We start from the raw sequence: 17,285 nt of genomic DNA on the forward strand, positions 1-17,285 counted from the left end.
AAGAGCCGCAAATCGTGTGTTTTACGCTTATTTTTTTTGTTTCTCCTCTTTGTCTTTCCAATAAATTGATATGAGAGCAAGATTACAAAGAGCTAGGCAGAGCAGATTAGCAATTATTGGTGAGAGATAAGAGAGAAATATCTTTTCCTCTTATTTGAGTTATAACGCACTGTACATTGATATTCAATGGGTTATAATTCTCATGCGCTTAGAAAATAGCCGTCTTAAGGGTCACACCATGTTTTGGTAGCATGTGCATCAAACTTAAATTTGTAGCGTTAGGAGACTAACGCTGGACTTCACCTTCGTGAAGAGCGTTAGTATGCAAGCCTCAAGCAGTCACACACGTTAACCATGTCAAGGGTAAATTTTCATGAAAGTTTGTCTGTTAAGGAGTCAGTTAATATGAAAAAGTATTAAAGGAGTGTGGCCCACGAAGATCAACGACAGCTTTTCATGAAAATTTGTTTGTTAAGGAGTCACTTAATACGAAAAGTATTAAAGGAGTGTGGTCTACAAAAGGTTTTTTTAAATGTCACATGGATTTTTTTACCCATATTAAAGGGACAAGTCCATTGAGGTGGAGGAATTTTCTGGACGATGATTTTTTGGTTGGAATCCAGGTAAAAAAAAATTCAACAAATATTGTAAAAGGAGTGCTTAAATCATGTTTTTGAAGGTGGAAATGGATTTAGCACCATCAAAAACTTCAGGGGCACCCAAAATCTTGAAATTTAACAACTGTAACCTGGATTTACAAAAATCCTTTCCGGAATTTTCATGATTTTTTGGTTAAAAAAGCAATATGGTTAGACTACAACATATTAAAAAAGAAATTGAAAAGAAGAGACAATGATCATTTCCATGGTTAGAGAGGTTCAGGTCAACTAAGGAACTGAGAAGTCTAGTAGAAGACAAAGAACAAATCAAGGGTGATTGGTGTAGCTTTGATCTACTACCGCCTCCTATGTTTACAGGTGAATATTTTGATCATTGGGTTATCAAGATGTTAAATTTTTCTTTGAGCTAAAGACTTAATTGAGTACGAATCTAATAACCCATATGATGTAGTATGTGATGTTTTAGCATTGAATTTTATAAAACAAACATTAGCTGAGAATTTTTTGTGCAAGATGGCAAAAGCTACTACTTCCAAGGAACTGTAGAAAATCTTGGAAGAAGAATTTGGTGCAAGGGGGAGTGACATGCAATAGTAGGTTATGTCACAAGCAAAGAAATTAGTCGCAGATTGAGAGTAGACGAGAAAGACTTTAAGAGGAAAACAGAGCTTGGAGAATCCCACTCAAAAGTGAATGATGGTTGTCAAGAATATAAAATTGAAACCCATTATGCAAGCATGTATGTGGATGAAGAAGGTGCAACAAAGATTTCAAATAGAGAATATGAAGCCTCTGTGTGTGAAGCATAGAAAGAACATATAAATGGTCAGGGACTCCACTGTAACATGGATGATGCAGATGATGGTGAATCCCACTGTGATGAGACACATTTGGATGATGACTGCAAAGTGAATGTGAATTGGTTAATCCAACCGCAACTAATGGATTTGGTGATGTTGAGATTGTCAATGAAACTGATAATGAGCACATGCATGTTTGGATATCCCACCATAGTGTGGATGAACATTATGTTGATGCTATGTGTGGTTTCCTTTTTGAAATAAAGATTGATTGTGACAATATGGTAAGCGCAACCTTTGATGAAGAATTGAAGGTTGAAGCTACCACTGTAACAAGAAGATATGAAGTAATTGGAACTACTCATGAAACCGTATGCGATCTAGTAGTAGTTGATGATCAAGAAGAGGATAAAGTGATTGAAGAGTTTTTTATGAGAATATCCACTAACATCATAATAGTGGAAGACAACCTCCATGCAATTGAAAAAGAAAATAGATAAGGAAGATGTAGAGAAGGAAGCTCTCACTGAAGAGCATAATAAAGATGTTTTTAACATTTCCTTGTAATATGTAGGTGTTCAGAATAGCATGGGCGCAAAAGTTTAAAACAAGGTTGTTAATAAATTTGATGCAGATTTGAAGCTCATTGAATAATGACTTTAGAAACCAATAGAACAAATTGATGTGAGTCTTAAAGCAGTAGCTGGAATAAAATAATTGAATGAAATGGTGAATATTGATGTTGAGTGTGCAGATTACAAGAAAAAAGAAACAATACATGATGATGAAAGTGAAAAGAATGATACGGATGTTTCTGAAGACAAAGATGAATGCATTGAAACCATTTTTCAACATTGGAGTCAAGAAGAGATAATATTTTTCTGTCAAGAAATATGGCAGAAAGAAAGTGAGGAATATGAAGTGCAAGAAGCAAAGCAAAGAAGATAGTTTGAACATGAAATGTTGTGGCAACATTCCATGGTTGAACAAATATTTGAAGAGGAAAGTTTAGTAGACAAGATCAAATTATGTTTCATCACAAATTCAAGAAAAGTCAAAGAAAAATTGCAAAAACAAGAAGTAAAGGTATATGGAACCTACAACAAGAAAGTTCAATAGAGAATGAAGTAATTTCGAGGATATAAAATTTGGAAGAAGAAAAAAAGAAAATGCAAAATTGTGAAAGTCTTGAGTCATTGTAAGCATAGTTGAGACATAGACCAGTGGGCATGTTTGAGTGATAAAAGAGTCAAGTTAACTCATTTTTTAGTTATGTTGAGTCATATGGTTGTACTTAAGCGGGAGCATTAAAAATTGTAATTACTCTCGCATGCTAGAGTTGGCTAAAAATTAGAGGGTTAATTAACCACGCATTGAGTCAAGTCGAGTGATGGATAGAGAGTTAAGTGCAGTACATATTTAGAGTGTGAGTTAACTTACTTAAGTGTGTGTGCATGTTGAGTTATTTTGGTCGAGTAGTTAGTCCAAAACGGTTTAAATACTGATGAAAACATAACTAAACTGGGGGGGGGGGGGCTGAATTAGTTTAGTACATTCATGGACTTCAATTCTATTTCACTTAAACTTATCAACTGAACTTTTAGATGAACATCTTAACACATAATGAATATGATATTTAATATATGAACATCAGTTAATAAGTAATCGAAAACATCACATCAACACATAAAAGCAAGCACATATGTACACCATATATAAGTGGAAACCCATAAAGGGAGAAAACCATGATTTTGTTATTGTTGTGATGCAAAGGAAAGCTCTTTCCCCATTATTACATCTGATTTTTTGTAGGCTCCAACCTACAAGAGGTTGTTACCTCAATTTTTCTGCAAGCTACAACATGCGAGGAAGCTCCAACTCCCATATGTTTTATGCAGGATACAACCCACAGGAGGCTCCTACCTCAACCAACTCCAACTAAGTATGTATAAAGCCACAACTTGAATGGATACTCCAACTGCCAATACAAACAAGAAACAACAATGTGATTATTTACCTTGTCATAAATTTTGCATATCTCCATACTCATTTATACCTCTTCTTCCCTTCAAATTTGCTTCACATAAGCTTTGTTTGTGCCATGTAACTAATCCATAACATCTCAATCAACTCTCACATTTTCTAGCACTCTAACCTCTTCATGCATTCCAAAATAACATATTTTATAAATATAGTTTATTGGTTGTTTGTATCCCACATAGGAATATGAAGTGAATAAACTTGACTCTTTTCCTTCCACTCATTCATTTCCAAACTCTTCATATCTTGAATATTAGAACACAAAAATAAATAATCCATCAAATATTAATTTCATCCACATGTAATCATTAAATGCATCAACCTATTGCCAACATCAAATACCAATATTTATCATTAATGCATCACAACAATATTTGCAACATCTTTGCCTTTGCATCACAACAATTCACCTTAACAACAAATTGGTGTAACCACAAATTCTTCATTAAACAATGTGTGCAATATTATCCAAGAATCAAGCCATCAACTTGCCATCAACATGATAATTAATGTTCTATCAAACCATCAATGTGTCTATTGTTCCTTAAACCTTTGTGCTTGCTCATGCATCCCCTGCCTCTATTTGTTGCTTGCTGCTCCTTTCTTTGCTATATCTTCGATGCTCCTTTTTCATCACATATTTGCATCTTTGTTGCCTCTTTAGTGCACTTTTTCCTTCTTTTTTTTCGTTGCTTGTCCTTTCCTTAATGATGCTTCTTTCCCTATTGTGGCTCTCTTGTTTCTTTCTGCTCCTTGCCTTGCTACAACTTCGCTACTCCTTTTCCATCACATATTTTCATCTTTTCTACCTCTTCATTGCACTTTTGCCTTATTTTCTTTATTGCTCCTCCTTTGCTTGCCACTTCTCCTTGCCTTGTTGTTCCTCCTTGCATTTTTTTTTCTCCTTGCCTTGTTGTTTCTCCTTCCATTTCTTGTCCTTTGCTTGTTGCTCCTTTACTTGCTTCTACTTTGTTGCGCCTTTGCCACTTTACCTTGTTGTTGGTATTTTGTCATTGTTGCTACTTCTTTTCCTCTGTTGCTACTTCTTCGCCACCAATGAAAACAATAACATAAATCTCCCCCTTTCGCATTGATGGTAATTATCCTCCCCCTTTCATTATGAGAAGTATCTTCCTTACCTTTCCTTACCTCCCCCTTTGACATCAATGAAAAGGGGTTTGGAATTTAGGACATGAAATGCTAGCACATATTTTCTTGAAAAATGTGCTAAGTAGAGCCATCATGCTCAAACTTGTTTGATAAAACAATGATTCTACCAAGCACAATATAATCACAATTTAAGTGTGGCTTTGGACCCACTAATGTGAACAAATACACAATCAAGGATCATACATTCTCCAGAAAATTCATCATCTCCTAAACCTCGCTCCATGATTGTGGTAGAGGTTTGCTGCTTTCAAATTTCTCTTGTGAAATTACAATGTACTCTCCATTTCTTAACTCTAGAATTCTCATACAAAACATATGTTATCAAAGGCTCGAACTTTAAATCTTGCTCACAGAATTTATTTAGAACAGCAATCCAATGTTGGTTCCATAAAATTTTGCATGTAACATATATCATTAAGCAGGCTGCAGTAATCACTGGAAGAACATTGTTCCAAATACATTTGGCAAATAAACATTGATGTTCAAACGAACTTTGCTCCAAATAAGCTTCAGAAATTTTTAACATTGTAAGAGTGCTGCAAAATATTGTTGTGATAACACTCTGAAAGAAAGAATACTCTTGAGAGAAAACTTCATAAGGAAAACAATATATGCATGAGAAATGAATTATATTGAGAACTTTAAATGAACCCTACTTCAAAACGTTGAAAGTTGCTCTAAAGAAAAAGTCAATTCAATTAAAAAAAATTTCTCCATAATGTATCAACTGCATAAATATGAACACTGCATAAATAGTGTATCAATGTTGGCTTGAATGTATTCATAATATTCAGTGTTTTTCTTGTGCAATTCCTCTTGTAAACACTTATATTTTAAATTTTCTTTTTTATAATTCTTCTTGTAAACGCTACATAAATAATTCTTCTTGTAAGCACTACTCTTGTGCAATTCCTCTTGTAAAAACTTATATTTTAAGTTTTCTTTTGTACAATTCTTCTTGTAAACACTGCATAAATAATTCTTCTTGTAAGCACTACTCTTGTGCAATTCCTCTTGTAAAAGCTTGTAATGTAGTATTTGTAATAAATGCATTGCATTGAAACTAACGTTCAAGTTGTTGAAATACCCATGGTATTGCATTTAAAATAATGTTGGTAGTGATGGAATGTTGTCAATATGAATATTAACCCTGGCAATGATGTGAATATTAATGATGCTCTAAATAATAAACAATGCAAACTGCTCCAAATCATATATAAGCTGCAATTATATATATATCTATATATATATATATATATATATATATATATATATATATATATATATATATATATATATATATATATACATACATACACATATATACATACACACACACACATATATATATATGTGTGTGTGTGTGTGTGTGTGTGTGTATACATATATGTGTGTATATATATATATATATATCAACTCCAAGTAATATGCTCTCCATTTGGGGATTATCATGATAAGAATATCAGTGAATGTTGCCCAATAATTAAATATTAATGTTGCCAATGTATACATGCATTAACGCTCTCAAAAGTGGAAAAGAACTTTTGGCATTGCCATGATAATTGTAAGACATCCATATTAAAGTCAAAATAAAAAAATAAAAAAATTATTATTAACATATTACCATAATAATAACTTCGATAATTCTTGACAGTACAAAGGACTAAGATTATCATTATAAAAACTAAATATAAATCATTGTTAATGCTTTGCAATACACTGATAGTCAAAACCGTAGATTATTAATATGCAATAGTTCATAATACCTGGCAGGATCATTTACACGCACGATCAATCAACTTATGGTGGAAATTAGTGTTTATTGTTTATCGGCTTCACTCCCCTAAAACTTGCCAACTATTTGTGTCATTTAATATACCTACTTGTCCTGGCCAAGTGGCAGTCCGATCCGCTACAAGTTATTCACCCGCTGCACTTTCCTTGGGATCTACCTACCTCATCAACGACTTTTCTTAGCTCAATGGATTACACATGGTACGAGGGTTTTGACCTTCATTTCCTGGTGGTTTCATTCCTGTTCAGCATTGTGTTACTCCAAAACTGCATTGGGCTTCAACTCTACTCTAGTCTGGTGACTTGGGCCCTAGTTCATCTGGTGGCTTTACTCGATGTAGAGGCTTGCTTATTCATTCGCTCCGTCCCCCAACATCCGACTGCATTTAGAACTTGTCTGTCACCCACCATAGACTCTTCTGAATCCTAGAGTTCAATTCGATGCATCAGGGATTCCTCATGTTGTTGCTCCATGGTAAGCTTTATCAGTTGCCTTACATTTTTTTTGTTAGAATTTACACAGTTCTTTATGGAGGTTGACATCCAAACACTAGTTATTTGTTTTGTCTTCACGGGAGTTCTTCAGGTACCGAATTTTTCCAATTGTGCTAAGGCGGAAAACCTCTTATCAGTTTGGTGTCTCAAGAGGAAGAATCCATAAACACCGGGTATTTAACTCCTACTGCTCGTTTCCTTGGCAAGGTTCTGCAGCCAAAGGGCCGGGATGTTTTTTTAGAATTATGGTATCATTTTTATGAAGGTTTTCTCAGCTTATGGAGAATTATTCCTTCTGTTAGTTTCTTTAAACTATATTAGTTTAAACGGCTTCGACCATACTTGAATTATGGAAGCTTGGTCCTATTGTTTTTAGTTTTCTCTTAACTGTGTAAATTTAAATGGCTTTAGCCACATATTGTGATTTTTGATACTTTTCTTAGACCGCCATTTTGTGCAGGCAGGGTCATAGGGACTTAGAGAAAATTTATATGGTTCTAGCTACTGTTAAATCTCTCTGTTTGAAACATTGATTATGATAGCTCTATTTATACATGATTCTACAGGGTTTCGATGATGATTTGGTTTATTGTAATAAGTCATATATTTGGAATTGTCGAGCTCTTCCTTATTCTGGAAATGTCTTTGTTTATAATGTGGCGAAGGTTTGGATATTCCTTAGATTATGTGGTGGTAAAGGCGCATCACGACCTTCTATGTAGAGTCTGGTCATAGCTCAAAATTTCTCAGTTTTTTTTTCTTTTGCACTATTATGTTCTGTATAGGTTTGAATACCGATTTTTAATCTTGTTAGAAGTAACAGCTCTTTTCTGTCTAGACTTATAGCAAAAATATGTAGACAACTAGGGTTTTTACTTTCTTACGGTAAGATGTTTTTCCCAGAGTCTTTTAAAACTTATATTCCTATAGATTGTAGGTTTTGTGTAATTTCCCTCCAGCTGAATTTGTCAATTTATGATACATAACTCTGTATGCCTACTACTGAACTTTTCAATTACTAGCTTTCCGTTCGTGGTTTGTATTTGGTATTCTTTTTCTCCCTTAATAAATACTGCAATTTTTCATTTGAATTAATGAAAGTGGTTCCTTTTATTTCTCATATAACGTTTATTTAGAAAAATTTAAAAAAGAAAAACCTATTCTTCAAATAGAAGATAACCTACTGATATCTTTCTAGAATTAAACCAACTAAGTAAATAAAACATTCAGTAACTCAAGAGAAGCTTCTTATCTACATGATTATAAGATTTACCTAGAAATTATTACTTATCTGTTTATGCTATTTCCAAAGATATTTTAACTTATCTAAATATGTTGCTTCCAAATTTGGTTACACACAGACCTGCACTTTCTTTTCCTTCCTACCGTGAGATTCACTATGCCAAAGAATCTCCCCCCGTGCTATCCCTGATCCTAGGGAGATTCTTTCTCTCCTTAGAGACTATCTGTATATGTAGCTATTTGGTCTTAACCAGACATAGCTCTCACAAAACTGTTTGACCTCTCAGCATAGTCTTTCCTTTTCAGTTAACTTCTTGCTAATCTCAGATACCTCTATCCTCTTGATCTTTTTCCCTTTAAAAACCCCTTCAAGATTTTGTTTTGTTTTCTTGGAACAGGGAATTGTCTCTTTTAACTAGTTAATCAAAAGAAACAATATTTACTAATAACTGAAAAATTCCTTTCCATAGCTTAATTTAAGAATAGTTTATAATTTTCAAGAAAAGTAATAGTTTGTTCGGTTGTAGTAAAAACAAATATTTACATTAACGGGATATATTACATCTTCCCCCCCCTAAAATAGAACAGCGTCCTGATGTTCTTATTCTGCAAATAAACCCGAAAAGTTTTCTTTCATAACCTGCTCATCTTCCCAGGTGGCCCCTTCTGGCTCATAGTGCTGCCACTACACTTTAACCTGGGTGATAACTCGTTTCTGCAGCATTACTTCTCTTTGATCTAGTATAATGAGAGGTTCGACCAAGAACTTGCCTTCTGGTTCAACCTGAACATAGCAACAAAATGAATTAAGCCTTTATATATATATATATATATATATATATATATATATATATATATATATATATATATATATATACATATATATAGATTACTTGAATGTCTTGCCATTTGATTACATGATTAGTGTCATAAACATATTTCTTATGTAGAGAAACATGAAAGACATTGTGTACATGAGTGTGACTAGGTAAGGCAAGTTGGTAAGCCATTGGTCTGATTTGAGCCAGGATTTGAAAGGGTCTGCAAAATTGGGGTGCTAATTTAGCACACCCAGTCCATTGCAAGGTGCTTTTCTTGGCTCGCACTCAAATGTATACATGATCCCCTACCTGGAATTCCCAGAAGCTCCTCTTCCAATCAGCAAAGTTCTTTTGCTAATCCTGAACAGCCTTTAAATTGATTCTTACCTTTTTCACCATTTCCTCCATCTCTTCTAACATATCCAATCCTAGCAACAGCTTATCCTCCGGTCCACTCCAACTCAAGGGTGTCCTGCACTTGTGCCCATATAATACCTCAAAGGGACTCATTTGTAAGGACACATGATACCCATTGTTATAGGCAAACTCCACCAGGTGTAGATAATCTTCCCATTTAGTGGGTTGTTGCATTACATAAACACGTAGCGTGTCTTCAATAACTTGATTCACTCGCTCAGTCTGCCCATCCATTTGCGGATGATATGCTGTACTGAAGTGCAGTTGTGTGCCCAATCCTTCAAAGAGGGCTTTCCAGAAGGCTGATGTAAACTTTACATCTCGGTCGAAAATGATCATCTTGGGGATTTTAAAAATGTTCTACATAAAAATATTAGCAATTTGGACTGCTCTATAAGTTGATTGGACATGTATAAAATGAGCAGATTTGGTCAATTTGTCCACCACCACCATGATGGAGTCATTTTTCTTTCTTGATTTAGGTAGCCCAGTAATGAAGTCAATAGATATTGTTTCCCAATTCCATTCTGGGATGGGCAGAGGGTGAAATAACCCTGCTGGATGTTGGTGCTCAGCTTTCACTTCGTGGCACTCCAAGAATTTGGCTAAGTACTCTACCACCTCCTTCTTCATACCAGGCCAGAAAAATTCCTTCCGCGGGGTATAAATCATTTTCTAGTATTCGGGGTGGCATGCATAAGGAATCTTATGATATTCATCTAAAATTAAATGTTTAAGATGTTGCTGGTTAGGTACATATATCCTCTTCCAATAAATTAGCAAATTTTCTACATTTATTTCATAACCCAATTGTTGTTCATGGTTGTTAGGAATTTTTACTTGCTACCATAAATGTTTATATGTTGAATCCTATACGGTTGATTCTTGAATCTGCCCAAAAAAGGTGGTTCGTGATTCACTAAAAGAAATTTCATATAAATAGTTTACCTTCTGGCCTAAAGCATTTTCCACCTGATTTTCTTTTCCTTTTAAATGTTTGATTTTGAAATTGAATTCACTCAGGAAATCTACCCAACAAGTTTGCCTGGCATTTAAGGATGGTTGTTTGAAATAATTAATCAAACTATGGTGGTTAGTCATCGAGAGAAATTTCTTACCTAATAGGTAATTCCGCCACATTTTTAAGGCATGTATGACCATTGTCAGCTCCAAATCATATGTTGAATACTTTTGTTCATATTCTTTAAGTTTTCTATATTCATAGGCCACCACTCTACCTTCTTGCATTAATACGCCGCCCATGCCTTCCTTACTAGCATCTGTACAAACCACATATTCTTTGTTGGGATCAGCAATGCTGAGAATAGGTGTTGTGGTAAGAAGGTGTTTTTTATCAAAGCTCCTTTGACATTTGGGGGTCCATCTAAAATCATTCCCTTTCTTTTGTAAAGAGGTAATAGGATATGCCACTCCAGAGAAACCCTTCACAAATCTGCGATAATAACCAGCTATGCCCATAAATAATCTTATATCGGCTACATCCTTTGGTACCAGCCATTCCATAATGGTTCTTATATTTTCCAGATCTACCACAATTCCATCCTTAAAGAAATCACATTTACTGTACTTGCCGTACAGTTGATATTCTCTTAGGATTTGCAGAACAATACGGAGATGCTTCTTATGTTCCTCCATGTTCCAAGAGTAGATCTGTATGTCATCAATGACGATTAATACAAATTTATCTAAGAACTGATGGAATATGTTGTTCATGAGACACATGAAGGTAGCTAGGGCATTAGTTAGCCCAAAAGGTAAAACAAGGAACTCATAATGTCCATAATGCATCCTGAATGCATTTTTTGCAATATCTTCCTCCTTTATCCTCATCTGATGATACGTAGAATGAAGATCAGTCTTTGAGAAGATAGTTGCACCTTTCACTTGGTCAAATAACTCATTTATATGGGGAAGGAGGTATTTGTTTCTAATGGTCAGCTTTTCTAGCTGGCGGTAATCCATGTACATTCGCAGGGTTCCGTCTTTCTTTTTATAAAATTAATCTGAACTCCCCAAGGGGACACATTGGGGTAGATATACTTCTTATCAAGAAACTCCTGGAGTTGCATTTTTAATTCTGTTAGTTCTAGTATGCTCATTTGGTAAGGGGATTGAGAAACTAGGGAAACTCCCGAAATTATCTCAATGGTAAAGTCTGTCTCTTTTTGTGGGTAGGCCTAGTATTTCTTTAGGAAATACATCTGGAAAATTTTGTATCATAAGTATATTCTCTAGTGATATAGATTTATCTTTTGAGTCAGCATACCCTACTTGTATGGCATAAACTTGACAACCTTTTCTAATGCATTTGGCTAATTGGGAGGTTGTTATAGGCCTTAATTGCAGAGGTTTCTGCACACCTTGAATTTCTTGTCTCTCCCCTACCTCATCTCGGAAGCTAACAGTTTTTGTCTTACAATTTATGAGGGACCAGTGTTTCTCCAACCAATCCATGCCTATAAGAATGTCATATGACCCCAGAGGTAACACATTCAAATCAGCTAAAATAGGTTAACTAGCTATTTTTAAAGGACAGTTGCTTACTTTAGATAAAACTCTTCTTTTTGCTCCTATGGCTAGTTGTACTAACCATGGATTTTTAAATTTAACAGCTTGTAACTTACATCGTTCCACTATCCTGGGACTAATGTAACTTAAAGTGGCCCCAGGATCTATTAAAATATTACATGTTTGGTAAAAAATAGTACCTTCAAATTCAACCATGGTCGTTTAAAACTCTGCCTGATGATCTTCAAAAGTTGCGTTAATTTTAGGGATGCTCCTTGCTACTTCTCCTACTGTAGATGCCTCTTGAATTTGTGAGCTCTAATATGCTCCCTTGCAGTGGGGGAAGTTTTTGACATAACGCAGGCCTCCGCAACCCCAACACTATACAAGTGGTCTGTTAATAAATTATGCTTCATTTCTGCCAGCCTATTCATTTGTCCTAATTTCAGCTGGTACTTTAAATCTGGGTTTATTCACATTTCGGTTAGTTTGACATTTATATAATTCTTTGTTGTTGGTGCTCGTATTCCCCTTGTGACTAGGAATAAATTTATTTCCCTTTTTATGAGCCCACTTTTTGCTCGTATCACCCTTTGGTTTATTTTGCTGATAACATATCTGTGCTTTCCGAATGACTTCGTCCATAGTTTTTGGGTTGTCGAATTCCAACCTTTCCTTCATGAACAGTGGAAGACTGCTGATAAACCATTGTAATTTGGCCTTTTCTTCATGAATATAAGGAACATACCGCAATAATGATGTAAATTTTGTTATAAACTCAACTGTGGTCATTTGGCCCAAGTGGAGATCATGGAATTCTTTTTATTTCTCATCATAAAACCTTTCGGTTAAATATTTTTCCTTAAAAATTTTCTGGAATTTCTCCCAAGTTATGTTTTGCTCATTGACCCCACAGACTATTTTTACTTCTTCCCACCACAATGTGGCTTTCCCTTGAAGCTGGAAAATGGCTAGACGGGCCTTCAAATTGTAATCATACTCGTACAACTGGAAATACTTATTCATATTAATTAACCATGCTTCCGTCGCCTCTTCTTGCTCACCATCGAAGAGAGGAGGCTTGATTTTCTGAAACTCCCCTTGGAGTTCAATTTTCTTCTTTTTCTAAGTCTTGTGATCGGACACATTACCTGATTCTTCTTCTTGGTTTTCTTCACCTCCTTCCGTTTCCACATTTTCAGTTTGGAACTCTTGTTCCCCAGTTGTATGGTCATGCTCTGGGCTGGGAACTAGTGGTCGATGATTCTGTCTATCTGATAGGCTTTTTAGAATCTTTTCTTGTTCCTACATCAATCTTACGTCCCCTGCCTGGAGTCGGGCCATTTGACTTTTCAAATCTTTCACAATTGTCCTCATGTCTGTATTGGGATTTTGCAGCTCATCCCCTAGTTGCACCCAGACCTCAGGATTGCCTTCCTGAAATGGTGTTGGTCTTGTTCCCAATACGAAACCATGTGGTGGATTCCCAGTTCGCCTCATACTGACTTTTGCTGCCTCCTACGTGCACAACATTGAGTTTATTTGTTATAAAACCAACTCACAAAAAGATAGAAAAGATAGATGAACGCCTTAGAAATAAGATTCTTTGAGGGGAAACCTCCTTTACATTACACAAATGACCAATTCTTGGATGATACAAATGACAAGACCTCCTTTCTATATATAGGAGTCTAAGGGGTCATAATATAATCAGAGCTGACATAACAATAATAATGTAAGGGCACAATAATAACAATAGTGGGCTTCTATGGGACACAATAATAACAATACGGGGACTACATGGGTACAACAATATAATAACGGGGTTGTACTCATAACAATAAGGGGTTACACTAGTAGTATAGGGGCCTAACATGCGACTCTCCTTCAAAAAGTGTTGTCTTAAACGCTTGAGTAGTTCTTGATGCTTCTATATAAAATTCTTGTCCTCCCATGTGGAATATTCAGCGAGTAAGTTCTTCCACTTGATGAGATACACTGAAATTGATCGATTTTGTAGTTGTCGGGTTCATTTTTCTATGACTACTCTAGCTTCCAATATGATTTTTCCTTCCTCTTCAAGTTCTGGAAATATTGTTTGAATTGGTATATTCTGCAACTTTTGAATGAGTGGCCACACTTCTTCGTCCTTCTTCCATTCATACCTTGCTTCGTTTATCCAATTTGGTTGGATAATAGAAATAGCACAAAACAATGCTTCCACATCCTCATCCTTTCTTGAGAGTGCATCTGCAACAAAAATTTTCTTTCCTTTTCTATAGATGATGTCAAAGTTATAACCCAACTTATTTGTGACCCATTTTTTTGTTCTTCTAAAGATAATATTTGTTCTAAAAAGTATTTAAGACTATCTTGATCCATTTTTCCCTTGAAGTGTCTTCCCATTGGGTAAGGTCACCATTTCTTAAGTGCATGTAGTACTGCCAACGTTTCCTTCTCATAAATAGCTTGCTTGAGATGTAGCCGTAAAATACCCAATCACCTAGATCAAAACTTTTTTCACTGCGATGTTGATGTACATGTTGTTTCATTCAATTATGCACCAAAGCGGTGTTATCCTTTAAAATTTGGAGAACTTGTTGTTGATGCTCGATGTGATCTTTCACTGCTTGAACCTTTTTCTTCTTGATATGTCCTTTTTGTTGGAAATAATACTGAGAGGGGGTGGGGGGGTGAATCAGTATTATCAAATCAATAAAAGTTTTTCATTTCCATACTTAAATACATATACTCTACTTTAGTTAATGGAACCCACGTGTATACGCAATTGTGTCTAATGCAACTAGCGTATATCTAGGATACTTGTGATTCAGTTAATCCATTAAATGTTGATCTTTAGTTAGTGCATCAGAACTTCATTAACCATATGAACAGTAAGCAGGTGCATTAAAACAGAACAGATCATCATACACAAGAAGCACACATGAACACCATGATATAAGGTGGAAACCCAATGTGGGTGAAAACCACCTGCTGCAAGTCATCTCTATCTTCTTTTAATAACAAACTTCATTTTACAATATTTCTGTACTGGTGCAGTCTTATACTAGTACGCAGGCTTCTACCTGCAGAAGGCTACAACCTTCTCTCGTTCTCCAGACACTCCTGGATGGGAGCTACAGCCCCCTTAGCTCTTGTACTAGCTGATCCATTTACTAGTACGTAGGTGCCTGCCTACTAAATGCTCCAATCTTCACTTGTTCTCTAGCTGCTACTGGAAGGGAGCTGCTACCCCCTTTGCTCTTGTACTAGCTAATGTACTAGTACGTAGGCGCCGACCTACAATCTCCTTTCATCCTCCAGGGACCACATTTCATACATTTTCAGACTGGATACTCCTGAAGCACAACACTATAATCTGAAGGCCACGTTTCATCAAATTTTCATACTGGACCCATAAATATCATTGAAGCACAAAACAATCAATACTAGCATCATCAATTTCTGAATCACTGAAACCCTGTCAACAACACAGTCACTAGAACATAGAGTAGAACACTGAACTCTACAACAATATTCAGAACCAACTATATCATCAAAATCATGCATCAGAGTGCATACGCTACTTGGAAGTGCTGAACCAGCGTGTATACGCAACTTCACCAAGGTGAACCAGCGTATATGTCATCAATTACTTACTTATAACTTGATGCACTTCCTGACTTCAGACATATCCAGATTATTACATATACAAGGATAATATGTGTGTTAGCACCCAGATCTAGTCCATCAGATCACATAAATATGAGTCATTATGATCCTGATCCAATATTAGTTCTCATCCATCAATACTGAAGCTAAACACAATCAACCAAATAGGATATGCAGAATACTGACACCTTTAAACTATCATCAGAACTCATCAACAACCAGAACCACCTGTAACTTCAAACATCATAGCTCAAATGGTATACGCTACTACAATGAACCAAACCCGTGTACATACGTGCTTACACCAAAGCCAACCCGCGTACAGATCTATAAATATTCAATCATGACTTGCAGCGATTTCAAACTTAAGTTATACCCAGTTCAGATCATTACATGCGTCAATATACAAATATAGAATAAACATAATCAATCATATAGAGATATTTCAAACCATTTGATCCCAATCTATCCTTAGATCTTTTTCTCCATCAACTGGTGATATCCCTCCTTAGCTCAGATCAAGCAATGCATCATCAACCCATAACCTGCATACTGGATCTCATACTTCATCAGATATTCAAGACTTTCTCCTTACCCTTGCCTAATGATCTTCTTCTCCTTTTATAGTCTTAGGCCTTTCTCAATACCATGGTCCAAAACCATAATAAAACAATACCATGGACCCAATACTTGGGATCAACACTTCTGATGAGATACCATGGCCCAAAACCATAGGTTCAAATACCAAGGACTAAATAGCATGGACCAAGCATAAGTTCTCCGACATGTACCCACTTTTCCTTGTGTGAAAGTGTGTGTATACGCATACTCGTCTTTTCAATGACTAACCCACGTGTATATGCGGATCGGTCACGATGAACCTGCATATATATATTTTCTCTTCATTCTTGTAGTCTGATCATCAATTCCTTGCTGCTGACCTGCTGTACTATGATCTGTCATCTGTGTGATTTTCCATCAAGGACAACACTTGTCTCATAATTCCAACAATCTCCCCCTTTGGACTTGATGGCAAAGCTAACTTGTCACACTTAGAACTATCATCTGATTCCTTTGAGTTGTCCTGCATTTGATATCTCTTCTGTAGATTCATCTAGTTATATGTAAGTGAGTTGTTCTTCTATGAGTGGGTTGCCATCAAGTACAACACATGCATCATAATGCCAACAATCTCCCCCTTTGGACTTGATGGCAACAACACCAAATCACTCTCCCCCTTTGACATCAAGGGCAAAGGGCGGACCAAGATATTCTCTTTCTTTGGTAAACATTCCGCTGTCCATACTCCCCCTGAGTACCTGCTGAAATCTCTGAGTGAGCTCCCCCTTTGTATATGCCAAGGTGTACCAATCTGACCATGCTCCCTCTGAGTACATGCTGAAGTTTCTACTCTGCTGAAGTGTGTCATTCATGCTCCCCCTGACTGTAAGCAAGGTCTGCAAAAAGATGTTCTACAAGAAGAATATGACTCTATACATCATAAGTGACCTTCCTAGCACCAAAGACTCATACATACATCCATCTCCCAACCAAGTGGGGATATACCAAAGGTTTACACATGATAATAAGAGTATAACATCATTCATCCCAGGCATAGTGGGGAAACCAACATAGGCCGTTACATGACCTTGATACATGACTGAAATATTTCATCATCCTTCTTA

Source organism: Pinus tabuliformis, chromosome 8, assembly GCF_031772625.1.
Source record: "Pinus tabuliformis cultivar Carrire ecotype Pingquan chromosome 8, CPIR1, whole genome shotgun sequence".
In the NCBI taxonomy this organism is placed as follows: domain Eukaryota; kingdom Viridiplantae; phylum Streptophyta; class Pinopsida; order Pinales; family Pinaceae; genus Pinus; species Pinus tabuliformis.